The sequence below is a fragment of the Ammospiza caudacuta genome, chromosome 17 (genome assembly GCF_027887145.1).
Source record: "Ammospiza caudacuta isolate bAmmCau1 chromosome 17, bAmmCau1.pri, whole genome shotgun sequence".
Lineage (NCBI taxonomy): Eukaryota > Metazoa > Chordata > Aves > Passeriformes > Passerellidae > Ammospiza > Ammospiza caudacuta.
The window spans coordinates 7,984,082-8,003,741 of NC_080609.1; the positions used below are offsets into that span (position 1 = coordinate 7,984,082).

General features: G+C 37.8%; 1 long non-coding RNA gene across 1 annotated transcript; it reads left to right on the forward strand.

Moving 5' to 3' along the window:
• The first annotated feature begins 4,148 nt into the window (after window positions 1-4,148).
• LOC131565437 (uncharacterized) lies at window positions 4,149-19,382 on the forward strand. Its single transcript, XR_009275449.1, has 4 exons — window positions 4,149-4,211; window positions 4,444-4,538; window positions 14,263-14,362; window positions 19,049-19,382. It is a non-coding gene; the product is annotated as an uncharacterized LOC131565437 (long non-coding RNA).
• The last annotated feature ends 278 nt before the right edge of the window (window positions 19,383-19,660 follow it).

Below are 19,660 nucleotides of genomic sequence, written 5' to 3' on the forward strand. Positions count from 1 at the left end.
TTGTATTTTCTGATCCCAAATGAAAAAAAAATATTGATGACTATAGAATGTTATGAATGTTATTAGAAGTGTCAATGTTCCTGCCACTTTTAATACATTAGTTTGATAACTCTGGTGATATCCCAATGGTTGATTTTAGAGAAGCCAAATTAATGTTCTTGCTATATTGGTGCTACATTGCTTTATGTTTTATGAACAAAAGGGGGTTTTATTTAACTAATTTTTAGAACCAAACATTGTTTTGGCTTGTGAACAAGTGTTTGTGTGTAGCTGATTGTGTAACTTGCTGTAAATTTTGGTCACTCTTTTTTCTGAAAGCCCAGGGTGTGATTTGGTGGTTGGATAAATCCACCTTTGTGACTGACAACAGCTTTCATGGAAAGGCTGTGACCACATGACAGGATGGTCTGCAAGGGTCACATCCTGCCTGTCCACATTTATGTAAAAAAATGTTGGTGGTTTAGTGCTGAAACAAATGGCATTAGAGGAGAAATAGTTCTTGTTTGCCTTCTGATTATCAGAATCATGTTAGCACAAATTTGCATCCCGTGCTTCTCCTGACAAAATGGAGTTGTTTGCTCCCATCTAACTGATTGTAGCATAGAAAATGGGTGTTTATAGATTTTTTTTTTTGTGGGAAGTTGGTTGCTTTCTATGGCTTAGAAGACCCTAATTAAAAAAAAAATGTGGGAAAGACAAGATTCAGATGATCATAAACCCAAACCCTAATTACACAAATACCATTTATGGGCAGCTGTGTGGAATTTTCAAACAAAGTAACTTTTTAAAAAGCAGAAGTTGTTGCTTATGAACAACAAGAATAATGATTTATTACTGTAAGCCTTTATAAATGAAAGTGTTTGTGGAATTTTACTTTTTGAGGTTGGAATGGAAGGGGATGTCCCTGAAGACAGCAAAAGGAGTGTTAGTGGTGCAGGTGCAGTGCTCTTCTGCAGCAATATTTGAGCTGGTTGTCTTTCTGGGAATGATGTCCCTAGGGAGAATCAAGGCTGGCACATCAGCAGTGATGACTTTTGGACAGAATTTGGAGTGGTTAGATATTTGCATCTTGCATTGTCTGATTTTATTCAGAACACAGATTTGAGAACTGGTGTGATGAAACTCAGAAAGAGCTGTTGGGGTTGATGAGGAAGAGTAGGGAGATAACCTCTGGTGTATCAGCAGGTAAGCTGCTGCAAGGAAAGGAAATGAAGTGTTGGAAATATTCTGACCTATCCATTAACAGGTTAGTGTAGTACAGACACAGCCAAATAAATTGAGAATATTTCATATACAGAAATGAAAGCAAGGCATAATATTCTTATAATGATAATATTCTTATAATAAACAATATTCTAAAATAATTTGATTTTTTTAGTCTAAGATTAGTAGCTTCTTATTTTACCCACCTTAATTTAGGTGGGTAAACCATTAAAGCAAATTGCTGTCATTGATGGTCTCTGAATCCATGACCCCATTACCCTCTTTGACCCTATTATCAGTCTCCTTGGAGCTTGAAAAAATTGCCATTGCTTGAATGGAGTTCCATGTTTTCAGGCTTCCTAAATTTTCTAGCCATAACATTAGGATTCCTTCTAGGCTAAAGAAACTGTATCCCTGTATTTTGGAACAACTGTAACGATGCTGCCAGCCCTGAGTGCTGCTTCAGCTGCAATTTGGGAAGCCTGGGCAGAAATCAATCCCAAAGTGCTCATCCACAGAGATGTGCTGCAAAGGAACCTGGAGGATGGGAGGCCATGAAAGCTTTTCCTATGCACTGGTTTAATTTTCTCTTGAATCTTGAACTTTGAATTCTTAGGCAGTGTTACACTTTGCTTTGCTGTCAGTTTATCATGATTTGCCTCTGATGCTCTGAAGCAAGACTATTACTAGATATGGTTTCCATAGCAATTACAACTGTCTCAATATGCTTGGAACTGCTTTCTCATTGTTTCCATTTTTTCCAAGGATTTTTATTTACCAGATGAATGGTGCAAGGTGACTTTATAAGAGAGCTGCAAAGGGCATTTGTTGAGTGCTTTTGGGAAAGGGACCAGCCATCTTAGCCATTTGTCAAAACCACAGTGAATAATTTGGCAATTAAAAAACTGCCTCTATTATCTCGCCACATCTGTAGTCTAATGGAATATGTAAGAGTGCCACTTCACAGGGCATCGGTTTCGTGCAGCTAGGTCAGAGTTTGAGCTGTAAGTGCTTGAGATGTGTGCACATGCTTAATTTTCCTGGCTCTTCAGAGTGGAGTCAAATGGAGCAAGTAGTGTTATAGCTTGTAAAATCCTCTTTGCTTGTGCACTACCAAGAGAGGATCAGATGCTCTTTGTGGTCCCTGAAGTCTGCTGTGATATAAAAAGAAAGTACTGGCAAGTAGATTTGGTCCAGTTCTGTACTGGCTTTTGCCCCTTTGATCATGATCCCTTGACAGGATTTCCAAGTCAGGACAAAATTCTCCATTATCTCCATTATCTCTGTATCATTTTCTGGGTTATACTCTAGTAATACAGCAGCAATTGTTTCACACAGTGACTTTTACAAATCAGAGACCCTTCTTTTGGAAGTTAAATTAATTCAGTGCTGGGAATTGCCCAGTGAAGTTATGGGAACAAAACCAGGAAAGCATGTCTCATACATAGCCATGAAACTACTAGAGAAACTACTAAACTACTAGAGTTCTTCATCACAAATAAATATCTGTCTTGACTCTCCTTACACTCTGTCAAGATTCATTCAGAGGATGGGTTATTGCTATTTCCTGGCAGATTTTTTACTGTGTAATCTCTTGGTTCCCCTAGTCCTAATATTTAATCTCTCCTCCCTTGCCCCTCTATTGATTTGTGATTTGTGGTGTCTCCTAACCAAGGCAGGGCTCTAACTTTATCCAGAGAGTTACACCTTGCATCTGATTATTTGCAGTTTGTGTTGTGTCAAGTTCTTTTGTACTCACACAGCCAAAAACCAGTGAGCTAGGCAGATTTGTTATGAGATGAAGTGTCTGACTCTCTAGAAGGGCGCAGATGGAACGGTGCTACTTTCACAGTGGATGTGCTACTAAAATTTAAAAGGAACAGCATGAAAAACATCTTATCTGTAAGCAAAGATTCTCACTGAAATGTCTGTCTTTGGAATCCAAAAATGGTGACTGAATACATAAGGTGTTTGTTAAGGAATTAACTCAAGCTGTTCAGCTCTTTTTCAAACTTTACTGTGATGGATAAACTAAATTTTCTTGGGATATTTTTGGAAATATTTTTCTTATGAGAAATAGATCTGTATAGAATTTCTGCTGAAGTTTGTCAGCACTTTTCAGAGTAGCCACTTACTTTGTAAGGGCTCTTTAGACAAGAATTTAGAATTGAATTCCAGCCTCAGTCACGAGATGTGGAAATGCTAGTGCTGTGGATCCTAAGGAATCAAAGTTAATTGCAGTAATTTACTGCTGAGCTGTGTGGTGCACAAAATCAAAATATATAGACTGACAAGAAAATCTACAGTCAAGCATATTCATTTTAACAAATGAATGGTACAATTTCAGTACCATTACTAACTCATTATGGGTATTATTTCTTCTGCTATGCCTCCTTTGACACACTCATGGTGTACCAAATCTGCCTTTTGTTCTTCCTTTGTGCTGTTATCAACCACTGTCTCCCCTCTGGAGGATCTTCACAGACATGAGTCCTCTCCACCCTGTACAAAACCCATTTCACTTCTGAGCACAGCCCCTGGCCGGGCTCCTCTCAGGGTGTGGTGCCCGTGGGGTGAGAGACAGAGGCCAGTCTGTCTCCAGGGGCTGTGGGGCTGACGCTCCTCACAGATGGATACAATTCAAAAGTATCTTCAGGGAAGTTTGAACTATTTTTTTTCTGGATTTCACTGTACTCCCTTTTGAAAGCTTTTTTGGGTGCAATATGTTACAATGTGTCCCTCCTGTGCTGCCAGACTATAGAGGGATAGAATATAAGAAACTAAAGCTAGTGTAGAAAGTAATCTCACCCCTAAGGAGTTGCAGCTGGGCCAATTAGCAAAGATCAGGAGCAGGCCTGACTTTAACAGGCCACAGGTGTAAGCAATGAGAAGCAGATGCTATAAAAGAGTGGGGTGGCTGGGTGAGAAGGGAACTGGAGTCAGTGGCTGCTTTGGGAAGGAGAAAGAGTCAGCGCTGTGAGGAGCTGCCCATGAGACACAACAAGAAGGTATGGAACTGTTGTGGTAAGGAGACAGCAGTGTGGAACCCCTGCAGTAAGATGACAACATCAGACCGTGTGCTTAGCTCTGGCTCTTGCCTTCCTGCAGAGCCTCCAGAAGTGTCACTTATGGACAGAGAGCTGGAGGTCCCTTTTTTCAAGCAGTGTTACTGCTCAAACCCCATTCTGTCTTTGCTGACCTATCCTAATTATTACATTTTGATTTTTCTTGTTCCTCTAGTGAGCAGAAAACTCCTCAGAAGAAGCACAAAACTGCAATAGAGGTGGTCACCTATAATCTAAGTCTGTTTATTAATCTTTGCACATTATTGTCAAGTAAGCTAAGTTAATTTAATCAACTTAGTTTAGTATATAGAGCTTTAATTTTGTACCTTTTTCTTTTATTTGAATGAAACACTGCTTTTGGATGAAGTGGTGCAGACCTCATCATCATCACAGGAAAGCAGTGAGGAAGGAGAATAGTAATATATATAATACATATGAAAAATTGATTCAAAGGGAACAATAATATATATAATATATATGAAAAATTGATTCAAAGGGAAGGTTGGTCCTTTGAATGTGGCAATACATATTGGGGCATCTCTTCTGATTTTGAAATATTTTGAAGAGTTTTAGAAAATATCTCTTGATCTAACTTTTTAGCCTTTGAAGCTTTACCACATGACCCATTTGCAAATATTCATAATCCTGTAAAAGAGGTACATAATGAGGTTCTTAAGAACCCTTGAACATTGATTAAAGTACTTTAGAATCCAAAGAATCTTATTCCTATTAATGCATAATGAAACAACGGCCTTTACATTAAAACTGGTTACCTGCAAAGTCTTACCAGCTTTTTGCTTTTTATTTCATTCTGCTCTAAGTCTGGTGTTTGATTTCTCCTGCAGTCAAATCTCCCATTTAGATTACCAGGGAAATTGGGATTACACTTTCAATACCTTATTCAAAATGCTCACGGATCAGAAAAGGAATAGATAAATGAGTGGGAAACAAGCAGGTTGAGGTGTTTGTACTGTCCTTTGTCCCTTTTTTAACTAGAATGCCCTGCCTCAAAGATAGCATTTAATCATATATTTTTTTAATATGAAATAGGAAATACAAAATTATTTCTAATGTTGTATTTTGATAACATTTGAATTTTAATGGTATGCATTAAGGTAATGAAAATACATAGGTTAAGGCTGATTAAGTGTGTGTAATTATGTGGTTTCTAAGCAACATAGGCAACACTGTATCACTATAAAGTATTAATCGTAGCAGTTGTAATAGTCAGCAACTCTTGTTTGGTTTGTCTTGTAATGATGCTTTAATACTTTCTCAATATTTATCCTGATTAACAGGATTTTTAATCCTCTGCTTTTGGGGAAGGAAACAATTGCAGCTTTATTGGACAAATTACTTGGTCTTTCTAGCTGATGTCTCTTGTTACCTTCTTGAAAAGCTGAAGAGCACTTCCAGCTGTAACTGCACAGTGTAGGCTTTCTATGATGGAGGAATATGGTTTCAATATCTACATGGCTAATCTTGGCAGTAACTGAAGGTTGCAAAGTAGTTTGATAGTATAAATCCAATATCTCTTGAATAGGTGTCCATATCAAAGAAAAACCTGTCATGACTGGCACTGATTGCCAACCTTCTTGCAGATTCTGAAACCTGGGACAAAGCTGAACTCTTGCATCCACCCTCGTTCAGAGGCAGCTGTGTCTTGTCAGGATTGGCAGCTGTTAGTGGGGTGCTGTATGAACCCTGAAAGATCTTTTCCTTTGGCTTTTTTTCTTCATACTTTCTGTGGACTCTGGTTTTTATTGTTTCATAGTAATATGGATACTTCTAAGAGAAACAAAGATCACTTCAAGACTTAATAAAATCAAATCAAGCCGATACAGTTCCAGAAATGTCATACCATAAAAAAGGCTAGCAGAAGAGATGAGGTATTTTTCTTGTCAGTCATATCTCAAAAGTTGCTATTTTGACTCCTACCAGGAGGAAGGAATGCCATAACCTTTCTCAGTGTGGAAGATGAGTTCAGGGGAGTGAAGTTGTGGTGAATCATCTCTAATAGGACAATAAAGAATATCCTTTGTAGGGAAACAATCATGATGCTATTCTATTTTTTTCCCCCTTGGGCCCCAGAATGCTACTTAAAAATACATATTTGGAATGATTTTTAGGAGAGTTTTCTCTACTTAGATTTTTCTTTTGCCTATATGTATTAATATAGTCCAAACCACTATTTTAATAAGCAGCTACTTTTGGTTATCATGCTGACATTCATCATTCAGATTTGGATAGAAGTTTCTATGAGCAATTCCTTACTTTTCTCTTAGGACTTCTGGCTCTCACACTGAAAATTAATTAAAAACTAATTTAAAAGATGAAAATACTTAGGATCCTTTATACTTTTAACTAACTTAAAAGACTTAAGGGAAGGTTTGTGGTCATTTTTGACCACTCACGCATTTCAGTTGAAAATTAATGAGAAATAAGTTTCCAGAGTCATCTGTGAGTAGTCCCATGAGTCACATTACTTCTGCTTTTTCTAAAAACTTCAGTGAATGTGGGCTGGGACAATCTCATAGAGAAGTTTTACATTTGACTGTGACTTATGAGAAATGCCTTCTTCAAACACCAAGGTTTGCTGGAAACATCCAAATACATTGTAAGGTTTTAAGAAGTGTTCCATACTAAAGCCCAAGGAACTTTTATCTTGGTGGATTTCATTTTGTAGCCGTGTGTTGATACTTGTGGTTTAATATGCTATCCCAAAGTACAATATATGGTCAAAAATATAAACATTCTTTTTTTCTTGGTAGTGTGGCACAGAGGTTTATGTTGAGTGCATGTTTTTGGGGCTGGGTTTTGATGTCCAAACCATTCCAAAGCTCTCAAAAGGACAGAGATTCTGTAACAAGGAAATAAGGACCAATCCCACAGTTGTCTCCAGAATTCGTTAGGACGTTTTTGTAGTGTTGTGAAAAGTTACTTGGTTCATCTGACCTGAAAGTAATTCTGACTTGGTTTACCTTAATGGCATTAGATTATGGAAACATTACAGATCCAAGTTCTGTGTTGCATGAATGAGGAAAACTCTGCTGCTCTGTATTTTTATGTCATCCAAACTGTATTGAAAATGCTTCCTGCTAAGAAGTACCCCAGGCTGAAAATCAAGTATGTTTAATATTATCTATGGTGTGTTCACTGAGGACACTTTTGCCAAGTGTTCAAGCTCTTACAGGACAAAGAAAGAGGATAGAAAGAAAATTAGCTAGCTGATTCTGCACCACTTGGTACAAATGTGAGCTGCTGAAGTATGGACCTGTTTGGGAGAATACTATGGGTAAATAAAATAAAACAGGAGAATATAAATAAAAACACTGGGCAGATTGTTCCTGCTCTTGGTGAAGTTGTGTAAAGCACATATGAAATGTCTGTGGTAGGTAAAACTTACATGTTAAAACATCTAAGGCTAAATAATTACCAAAGACAGAAGATGAACTGAGCTGACATTTCACAAGGAATCTCATCTTCCACAAGATGGAGCTGTGTGATTTCTGCTTTTGGAAGCATTCAGTCTATTAGTAAACGATTCTTTGATTCTGTACAAGGACAGGAGAATCACAGGGATCTATCATTGCTCGCTTTCTTAGATGCGAAGGAACTGCTGCAATTTAATTCTAGATAGTCTTGTGGGTGCTAAAAATATTTAACATGAAGGCCTCTGAAACTAGAAGGAAATCTGTATTAAAAAGAAAAGAAGAAAAAGAAACCTATTACCTTTCTCTGTGAAGATCACAGCAATTTGCCTATTGTGTGAGGGCCTGTCAGCTTTTCTTTATTTACTCACTTTGATTATGACTGCAATGCAGATTTCTTTGGAATGGTTTCTTATCATTTATGCTCTGCAACATCTGAATGAGGGAGGGATATGACTGCCTAAATGATAATTCAAACAAGTATTTTGAGTAACAGTGATGGACCTCCAGTTCTGGAGTGTTTATTAGGTCTGAGCAGATGTAAGTGAAGTACTTGATCAGCAGAATGCAATACTGTCTTTGGAAGCACTGACTGGAAAAGATCAAGGATTCATAGTAGTAGAAAAATAACAGAACATAAGGTCCTGGTGTGATGCCTTTGCATACAAAGGTAATGCCATCCTTGGCCTGAGTAAGCAGCAGAGCTGAGCAGGGGTAAGGACTAATGGGAGCTTGTTTTTCCTTGTTCCATGGCCCTGGTGAGCCTGGCTGGGGAGACAGGAAAGAAACACAGCATCACCTTCAGAGCCAGGGGCTGCCATCAGCAGAACTGGGCAGAGGTGAGGAGCCAGCATCACTGGGAATCTCTCAGATGTGAGCCAAGGGACATCAGACAAAGACCTGGAAAGGTACAAGAGCTCTTTCACATTGTATCAAGCATTCAAAAAGATTCAGTTACTCAGGTGTTATCACAGGATGTGGCACCAGCAACCTCAGTGCCAACTGGGCAATTCCCATCAGGGCTCCTGTGCATCCAGCCAAAGCAGGCTGGGATTGCCTGTGGCCTCCTGGAGCAAGGGCTGGCAGCCAAGGTGCTCCTTTAACTTGCCCTGAGAATGCAAGCAGCAGCTTGTGTGCAGCCTTGTTAACTCACCCCAAGTGCCACAGTGATGGTTTCCAACCTGATCCTGGCTTTTACTGTTTTGGGTTCTGGTGGGTCATGATTATAAACACTTTGGAATTTAACACATTTATATGATTACAGCGCATATGCTGAAGCTTGGTTTCAAATGAAGTTATGTCCAATCAAATCACAGCTCCTTCTTCATTCACTTTTCATTGCTAAAACCTACAAAATGTTCTGCCAACCACTCCCCTGTTTTCCAGCCTGTGGCTGGCAGAGAAATGGGAGACCTGTAATTGCTTCCAAATCCCATGCAAGAGGGTTGTGTGGCTGATACCCACCAGTTGATGGTTGTGTATGTATCTCAAGCATAATAGATAATTGCTCAGCTTACACAGCAATATTTTCCTCACTGGGAAGACTCATGTCAGTCTTTATCTCCTACTCAACTGTCAGTTCTCATGGAAACTTGTTGGAACCTCAAGTCTTTTAGACTGAGTCCTCTTGTCAAATTTGATCAAAATTAGCCAATTCATTCAAAAGTTATGAGGGAAAGGATAAGAACCAACAGGCTGGCAGTGCATCTGTGTCATTTATTTCCTTGCAAAACTAGCATGGAAAGCAAATTTTTGTAATTTTTAAAATAAGCAGTTGGAATTCAGTAACCTGCATTTAACTGAACTTACAGAAATTCACATGACTAAGTCAGCGTGCACAACTTGGTGTTGGAGTTGCAATGTTGAGAGTTCTCATCATTTTGAGTTTGTGTGCATATGGATATATATATAAACTGATGTATAAACCACATTTGCTCCTGGAGTACCTGAGGATAAAACCTAGATTGTCTAGCACTTTTTCAGTTTGTTTTCCTAACTCCAGCCAATTTTGAAAAAAACCCCAAACCCACCCCTTGTTCCAGCAGGGTTGGTTTTCTAGCTTTTTTTTTTTGACCTGTGGTGAGCATTTTACCAAAAGAGAAAAGCTGAAGGAATTAGCAGACAACAACTATGTTTTCATATAATCTGAAGATCTAATGTGCTCTCTGTTGCAGTGAACAGACCTATCTAATTTTGAAAATAGGACTAAAGGAAAATATTGCTTGTCTGAACATTACATGAATATGAGGGATCATATAGTTACTGAGTTTGCAGCCTGTGGATAAAAACTCTTTTACAGAGTTAGGTATTATGCAACTTAGTAGAATTGCCTCTTTAATTATACATTTCTGAATACAGGAAAAATGAGTGATTTCTTTTTCAAAGAATATAAAATAGTTTAAATAGTAATAAAGCATGTATACCAAATGAATGCATTTTACTTTTATATTAAATAAAATCAGCCATAGAGGTAATTTGGTTTACCCACTTTATTTTTTACATGTTTGTCCTAAGCCTTTTGAGATGTAGCAGTCTTTTGCTTGTAAAAGCAACCTTACATTTGAAGTCAGAAGAAGCAATCCTGTGGTCCTGTCACAGAAAACCTGATTTTGGCAAAATACAGTAGTCCATCTAGATATAGATTTTAACTTGAACATTATCTGTTAGGAAAGATGATTATGCATGCTCTGTGATTAAATCATATGTATGAAAGGATGGAGACTCTCTAATTTGATTCTTCCCTCTTTCTGAGTGTAGAAGTTGGAACCTGCTTGTTTCAGACTTACTTGAAAGACTTTCAGAAATGAATAATTCACATCAATAATGTGAGTTGAATTGCATCCCTTGAGGGAAAGCATGAAAAGAAAAAGGCAGGCATTACTAGTCAAGCTTTACTTTTGTGCTACCAATAAACAAGGCTTTAAATGAAACACAAAAGCAGCAAAGGGTGTGAAAGTCATAATTTGAAAAGGAGGCATGTAATAACAGGGAGAGCTTCTGAAGTAACTTAAGAACCAAGAGAAGGTGCTTTATTTGCAGGTAAGTATAGTGCAACCTACACACTTCAATCAAGCCAACAGTAGGCTTTAGTAAGAGATAATAAATTGTGAAAGGTGGTTTTGTGAGGAGGCTGGAAAGATGCTTGTGTTTCCTGCTTGTATTTATACATGCAGTGCACACACCAAAATAGACCTGCTGTGCTGCCTTGCACTGTGGCACCCAAACAAATTGTTATCCAAGGGCTCACTTCAAGCTGGAACTTGCATTTTCTGTAGGGAGATGTCAAAGTTCATGGGTAGGAAACATCAGCTATGATCACCCACCTAAATAAAATATTCATGTATTTTATAAGGTGCTTTGCAGGCATCTCAGCAGTTATCAGGCTGTATAATATAAGTACACAAAGGGCTTAAAAATTATGTATTGGAATGCAAATATTTATCTAAGTAGAATGAAGAGGTTTGCTGATTCAATTGTGAATGAAAGTTCATTTTGGGTTCTATACCTTTGAGATCTGATGATATGTTCTTAAGTGGAGTTATAGTTCAGTCTCCCTGGCCCATCTCCATTCCTTCACATGCAGATTTCCTGAAATTCTGTAGAAATGAACAGAGGCAAGGAGCTCCTAGTCTGACTGTAACTAATCTGTAATAACTCCCTATCCAAGACAAGATTAAAGGCATTCCTAATTAAGTTAAGGCAAGTCTGATGTGTTGTGGAGCAACTATTTTTTTTTTCTGCAGTCAGGTTCCACCTGCAATGAAACCATTACTGAGCAGTGCCTGCTGTGCTCTTGGTAGGCTCCCCAGGGATAGGTGTGGAACACCCTTTGTGTGCAGAGAGAAATCTTTCACTCCAAAAGTAGCATTGCAGGAAATGTTGTGGCACAAAAAAAAGTCAGTGATTTTCTAAGTCTTCTTCCAGGACTTGCATGGAACTTTTGCCTGAAGTCTGTTTATTTTATTCCTATTTTGTTTTATTCTTTGGTTTCTTTCTTTTTTAAAAATTTTTTTTGAGAAGCAATATACTTGATTTACAGCTTCCTGCCCAGTGGGTATTGAGGTTGGGTAACTATTCTTAACATGAGCTGTAATGAAAATGCCTGGGCTGGGGTAAATACTAAAGGAAGAAGGAAGCATTGAGAAAGAACAAGTGACACATTTTTAATTGTTACCTGTATTCTAGAGCCTGTAATTTTTCTGTTGTCCTTCAGTAGGAGGAATATTTCCTCAGGATTAATTATTTCTTATATTCCCACAGAAATGGTGGAATTTGCAGCCTAATGGATGAAATAGCATCTTAAGATCTCTCCTCCCTATTTTTTATTTTAAATTCTGTGTTCCTTTTCTGCTGGCTGAGACTTGGGGGACAGCTCTGTCCTGCAGCTGTTCCTCTGGTTCTAGAATTCACTCTTCTTTCACACTTAATAGGAACTCTTTAGAATCCACATGGTGTACAAAATCTGTCACCTTCCCAAAAACCCAGCTGTAAAATATCCATTTGTGTACAGAGGATACTTGATCAGCTCTGTAGTTGAGCCCTTTTGGTGACCCCAAAAGGGTCTGGAAACACAACCAAGCCATAATGAAATGTGTCAGCTTGGGATGGAGTGTCCCAGCTGAGGAGCAGGGCTCCTGGGAGTCAGTGTGGGGTTGTGTTAATATTGCAGGCTCATGAATGTTTTAGTTTGAGGAAATGCAAAAATCCTTCAAACTCTGTCCTTTCTAGGTTTGCTTGGCAGAAGAATCTGCTGCAGGGTTAGCTGGCTTTCTGCTATGATTCATAGATGTGCTTTCTCATCTCTGTCTAAGAGAATGTTGCTATGTTCTCCTTTCTTTGAAATGAAATGCCTGATTTTTAGAGCTGAGATATTTTGAAAAGTATAGTTAAATGTCATCAAAAGAATATATGAGTATTTTGGAGGGGTGATCCCTGCTCAGCTGCACCTGTTTGCCTATTCACTCAAGATGAATTAATTGGGGCTTTATCTTCTCTCCTTTTCTTTGTAGAAAGGCAAAACTGAGCCCCAGAGATCCAGCTGAAAAATCTCCTTGCATATGGACAAATGATGGCCATGAGGGGGAATATGAGGAAAAAGGAGAATAAGAAATATTTTATTCAGACAACATGTTTACCAAACATGAGATAAAGGTCTAGAAAACTGAAGGAAAAATAAAAGACATGCACAGTCTGTCTCCTGAAGACATTTCAGTTGTGTATTTTGATAAAATCTTTTCTGACTTTTCAGGGGTGCCCTCAGTTTTTGAACTCTGGCATTGGCACAGGGAATGCTTGACAAGATATTTCTGACAAAACCTGATGATTTCAATCCAGAAACAGAAAATAGCACATCCACAAAATTCTGGTACTTCTAGGCATATTTTAATAAGGACTTATCAGTGATCAATATTTTAGGTAATAAGTACTTTAAAATAGTCCTGAGAGACTCTGTGTAGGATTAATTACAGTTAAAGAGGAAAGAATGACATAGACATTTTACTCCATAAAGAAGTGAAAATGAAGTTAATAGTAATATTTGTCTCTGTGTGCAAGAATTTTCTTGTTCTGAGTGTTCCATATGTTTTTTTTTCTTTTCCTGTCATCAGTGTGATGAGTTTTTGTGGACAGCTGTTTTGGAGATGGTGTGGCTCACATGTGTGAAGGAAGTAAAGGTCTCTGTAAAAATAATGGGAACCAAGGAAACTATTTAAAGGCTGGCTAAAAAGGAGGTGCTTTTGCAGCTGAATGTATTTTTGTATGTTTTCAGCTGCTGTAAGGAAAAAGGTGCCATCCATATTTGTGCTTCATTAAATAAGCATAAGGAGACCTGAAAAATAAAAAGTAAAACTGAAACTTTCTTCCTTGACAGCATGAAGGAACCTGGCAGTGAAAGATACACTATTTAAATTGTTCCACCTGAAAATGGAGATCAGGAACAAAGCAGGTGAATAGAGCCTGTTTCACAGATTCCAGAAGACAGAAATCTCAATTATTCTAAGTCAATAAACATGAAATTATTTCCTACATGGTTCTAAATTCTGACATGAAGAATTAAAACCACCAGCTATTAGACTGGCTTGATATTCCCAGTATTTAAAAAAATTGAATAATTGATTGTTTCTTCCTTTCCGAAGTTAGGAGCTTTTTTTTAATGCTACCTCTAGAAGCTCTGTTTGTTTCTGCTTTAGAAATATTAATAGTAAAAATATTTGCAGCTACCAATAAGCATGGACAATGTTTCTTATTACATCATATAACTATTTCAATTTTTTTCTGATTCAGTCACTCACATTTTGCTGTGATTTTGAATTCTTGGCAATGAAAATTCAAAAAGGACATGCACAAAGTTTATGATTTTATAGGATAAAAATATTATTTCCATCTATTAGCTATTTGTGCTAGAAAGAACATTTTCATCATCCATATGGAGAAACTGTTAATGATGGTCACTATTAATGTTTTTCCCTGGTGAAAAATTAGGGGGTGGAAAAGGAGAAAATCAGCAACAGAAAGGTAAATCTCTTTTGTGACATGTTCTAACTTCAGCAGCCTTTCTCTTACAGTGCAGGGGTACTGCTGCAGGTGGGCACAGGTGAAGGGAGATCTGAGAACTGGCCTCTGCAGAGGGAGTATGCTGGGGCAACAGCAGCAGTGTCTCCAGAGGTAAGGCATGGGAAAGAACAGCATTCACATTGATTTGGGTGTATGTCTTTTAAGTAATGATCAGTCATCAAAGTATGATGTGGGAAAAACTTTAACCAGCAGCTGATAATGCAAATCCTTGAGCTTACTCAGACATTGCTTCTGTATTCAATGCCTGTTACCACCAGACCTGGTCTCCTAAATTTGCTTCAGCTTCTTTGTCCTCAAATGTCCCTCTAGCAGAGTTGGTTTTGTTTAGCTCTTTTGTTTCAGCTGAGTGAATGGTAAGTTTTCTACTTTCATATCCAGGTACTTTTCAGTTTTGAAAGCCCATCTCCTAAACATCTTGCCTGGTTTTAGGTTCCCCTCTTTACAGGAGTATGTGATCTGTTGTTTCTAAACTTACCCATTCTTTACTGTGAATTGTAACTGGGGTCTCTGCAGATGATCAGAATAGAACCTGATGGAACAGGTAAATAAACAAACAGGATTTTCAACCTTTCTGCATTAGAATACAGTTTTGTATGCAACAGTATTGTAGAAGCTGCACTCAAAATGTTTAGAACAAAACAGGGATTTGCTGAGATGCACATAAATGTTTGTACTTCAGGATAAACCTCAATGTGGTTTTGTTTGAAAATTCCTTTTGTCATCAGTATTCTTGTAATGTTAGTATGGAAACCATTTGGAAATTCATAAAATGCTTATATTTGTGACAGGTTTGAGAAAAGTAATGCACAAACCATGAAAGGAACCCCCTAGCAACAACCCTCAGCCAACCAAATCTTGTGGTGTTACAGTGTGCTAATGTTTGGCTCATTAAATAGGAGAATAATATATCAGGAAAAGTGTTCCCTATGATTTAATAAATTGGCTACTGTCAAATACTCACTTTTATAATTTTTAACATGTAGGAACCATTTTCTGTTGTTTTAGGCTGGAACTTTACTGAAGGAAACTAATACAAAGCATTCTTCTACTCATTTATATAAAATGGCTCAAACCATTTTGTCTCCTAAGTGCCTCAAAGTTCTTTACCTGTAGAGTTGCATCATTATCTATTTAGGGAATATTATTGTGGGCATGTGTGGAAAATGGCTCTGTAAGTAAATGACAGAAAGCATTCTTGAAAAATCATGGTGCAGGGTGTTTACCTTTTCCTTTTCCATCTGTTTGGGCCTGTTGTTTCTATTACATTTGCTAAGAGATGTCCCTCATGTAGACTGTCACCACCTTCATGTTATTCTGCTAGGGGCAAAAAATGAAACAAGATTTAACATCAGCAATTGTTTTCTTTGCTGGTTATGTTTGTCCTCAGTGTGTGCATTCTAAGGCATGTCTGTGTGGGTGCTTATGTATTAGTAATTCAATTTCTTGTGCAATTTACCTTGCAAACTGATCCACTATCCAGATGCATTGTAACTTCAGCTAGAATTGATATTCTGTATTTGTGCTCGACAGCTTATTTTAGGATAAGACTTTTTTATAATGTTCCTATTAATTTTTATTTAGGGTGCTTTCAATGTATTTTGAATGTTGGAATGGGGATACATTAATTGCAGCAGTGTGATGATGTACATAAGTGAAGGGAAGGCTACAAATAAGGCAACTGTTGGAAGTACAGTTCTCACCTGGGCAGTGATCAGACTGCTCCAGAGGAACTCCTTTTCTAATCATCACTTCTGATCACTTTGCTGATCATCCTGCTTCTTCTTTCTTAGTGTTCCTTCAAAGCACCAAGTATTTTTTTTTCCTACTGTGTTCTGTCAAACCTCTGTCAGTTCTGTTCCCTCTTCCTGTTTAGTGTCTGTGCTCTGCTTCTCCCTCAGCAGGGAACTTGGAAGAACTTGAAATTTTCCAGTTTTAGCCAAACAACTTCCCCAAAAAATCCTGTTAAACCAATCTGAGCTAATACTGGAAGCACCTGCTTCATCTGATGTCAAGTTCTGACTCCTTACAGGAATGTTTTAAAGGTACAATTCCTCATATAACCTGTCAGTCCCAACTTGGCTCTGGCAGCTTTTGTTGGCGTTACTGGTTTGCAACCACTTTGCCACGGTGGGATGCTTTAGCACCTTCACAATCTAAACCAGGAGTTATAAAACATATGTAAAAAGAATATAGGCTTGAAACAGAAAGTAGCCTTGAGACAGGTTTGACTGGTTTTACACACTGGAATTTCCTTGGTGTCTTTAGTACAGTGTGTAAGAGATCAATTTCTCAGACATTGGTGTGAACTTAGTTTCAAAGTTTCTTTCAGATGAATTAAGTAACATTATTCTCAAAGACAGATAGTATCTCTGTCTAGAAATGAGGAAATCCTCCAGGGAGCCACTTACTCTCTGTGCAGTTTCCTCTACAGAAATGATGATCACATGAGAAACAAAAATTCTAGTTGATATAATGTCTGAATTGTAGATAGCCATGACACTGTTTATAAAATATTGTATATTTAGATCTAAATTGCTCAGCTTAAATTATTCTTTGAGTCATGATAATGTTTTTTATTTTAACTTAAAAAGTAAACACAATTTCACAAAAAATAAAAAACAACAATGGGTAGCTTTTGCTAATATGTACTACCAATGTCATGTGTGGATGAATGCTATAGAGTAGATATTCTTATTTCTTATGTATTAGGAAATCAGGATTCAGTAGTAAGCTGGCCAAGAAATGGGGAGGTTATATAATCTCCTTAAATTCATGTCTCCCTGATAACATAATCTAAAAGGACCAAATCCTTACACTGTCTGCTGTATTAAAGAGCAATAATTTGTACTGTGGTAAAGAAGGGTTATTTAAAAAATAAGAAGTGGATTTTATGTTACCTTTTCTAATTAGCAGGACCAGTTCCAGGAATATAGATTGAAGCATTTTAAACAGAAATGAAGATACTTTGGGGTTCCTATGAATGTGACCTCTTTCTGCTCTTCCTTTGCCAATGCCCCATATCTTGCTGTACACTGAGCTATTCCAGGAAACTACATGAAAAACATGCACGTGGTGCACCATATTGTGAGAGAAAAATTCACTTGCCAGCTTATAGTAGGAGTGATGCATATTCAAGGAGACAGCCTGTAATCAGCTCCTGCTCTTTACAACTTTCTTCAACTTTGCCCTTTATTGTAGTACCCTTTTGTGACTCTAGTTCCACAGAAACCTCAGTTCTAGCACTTGGTATGATTGAAGTATGTTTACCTTTTTACTACTGTACTTTTTTTAAAGAAAGAACTTTTTCTAAAGCAAGGTTCACTATTCCTTGTATGATGATTTTTGCATGTGACACAGTTTCTCAGATATGTGATAACCTGTGAACTTGGGAGTTTATTTGCACAGTATTTCCCCTCTTGATAAATCTCTGGGTTACTTTGTTTCAACATGTGATCAAAGGAGAACAAAATACTGACAAAACCTGTAGTGAACCATTGTCTGTTCTCACCATTTCATCTTCCTGATCTCAGATGTCTCTTGAGATGGGTCTTTCAGCTGTTGCTTTGACATCTAATTACAGAAGAGTAGACAAATCTCATATGAGTCTGATTTTTTTCTATAAAGCATATTTTATCTCTCGAGGAGGCATCTTCTCTATGTAAGACTATAATTTTCATCTTTTCACACAGTAAAACTGACATAGCAAAAAGAGAATTGGACAACTTGGAAATTTGTGACTTAAGGAGCCTGTAAGTGTGTAAGATTATTCTGTGTTGCATATTGTGTATGTGCACACAATTATCTCATGAAGTCTTGCAGCACAGTAAGTTAAAAATATTGCCCCCCTCAGATTGTTTTTTGATGGCCAGGCAGCTACAGATTTTTGCCTTTGCATCAGCACTTGATACCTGGTTTACTGCTGCAATTAATGTCAAACCAGAAAACACAGACTCTGGCCAGTTTGAGGGTCTGTTGTCATTGCACAAATATGGTGATTGTAATTGTAGCAGGCAAAAAGGATAATGAGCATGAAAGAAGGGATACAGGATTTATTTGAGGTCTGGCTTAGCCTGAGAAATAGAATCCAAGCATTCTTATTCTCAGTGCAGCATCTATTTTGATGGATTCTTGCCTGACTTCAAAATTTTGCTCGCATTGTCTGCTGAAAAAATGCACAACACAAGTAGTTCTATGAAATACCCTTCTGCAGAAGTTTCTCATGGCTTTAAAATCTGGCCAAACTTTTGATTAGCATTCTAGGAGCTGAATGATTGTATCTGGGAAGCTTTTACATCTTTGTATATTTTTCTGCATGTCTGGAAAATGTTGAGGTACATTTGAGTCCATTTTAGGTAATTGTTTACAATTATTGCATTGCATACTACTTTCAGTATTATTTTTAAAAATTGCCAGAATATGTGTATGAAATACTCTATTTGTGAGTCTTTGTTTGCTCAGTTCTCAATTTTAGGACACATTTCTATCTGCTCTCCAAAGCACATAAGCTCCATAAGTGTAGACTGAAATTAGCAGGAGCTGCAGACAGTGCCTCCAAAGATCATGGTGTTTGTTTGATAGATGGATGACAGTAAGCCCAGGAAAATAAGCAGATGGTCAGACAAGTCTGGGTCTTGACTGACTGCAACATGGGAACTTCCTTGCAGTTTAAGTTTTAGGGTTCAATATTAAAATATTAAATATAACTCTTAACCTTTGCACAAGAAACCTGGGGGATTTTCCATTTTCTTGTAGCTCAAAAATAACCACTTGTTCCAGATTTGCAACAGTAAGGTGAGGATTTGATTTGAGAGACAACAGGCTACAGAAAGAATCTACAATAAAATGCCAACTTAGAGAAGCAGATAAAAGCCAAAAAAGCCCAGTTTCCTGTGCTGAAAGCCATTCTCCCTGCTGGTTGTTCTTGGTAGCCTTGCCTGGGCTCCCCCAGGGCAGTTCATCGCTCCGTCTGTTGGCAGCTCCCAGCCCTCCCTCTGATCTGCCTGGCTGTAGTTCACAGCAGCCTCTGTGCCTCTTCAGTGGGTTCAGAATAAGATAAATGACCAAAGAAGTATTTGCTAAAGAAAATGTGACTCCTGGTTTGGTGTCTTCTCCTCACCTTCCTCTAAATAAAATCCAAAGTAAGCCTGTTTTGCTTGTAGCTTCTTTAATAACTTTGTAAGATCTGTATTTAGTCAGAATAAATTCTTCCTGGTGAAACCTTCTGCTGGAAAAATGTGTGCAATTTACTTCCTCATGCTTGAATAGTCGGGTGTGCTACAGTTTAGCTGTTACTTAAAGAAAGGTTCCAAAAAGATTCCCTTGTGTTGATGGTGCCTGCTGTGCCCTGCTCCTCTGTCCCACCCTAGTCAATGTGGAATTCTTTCAGAG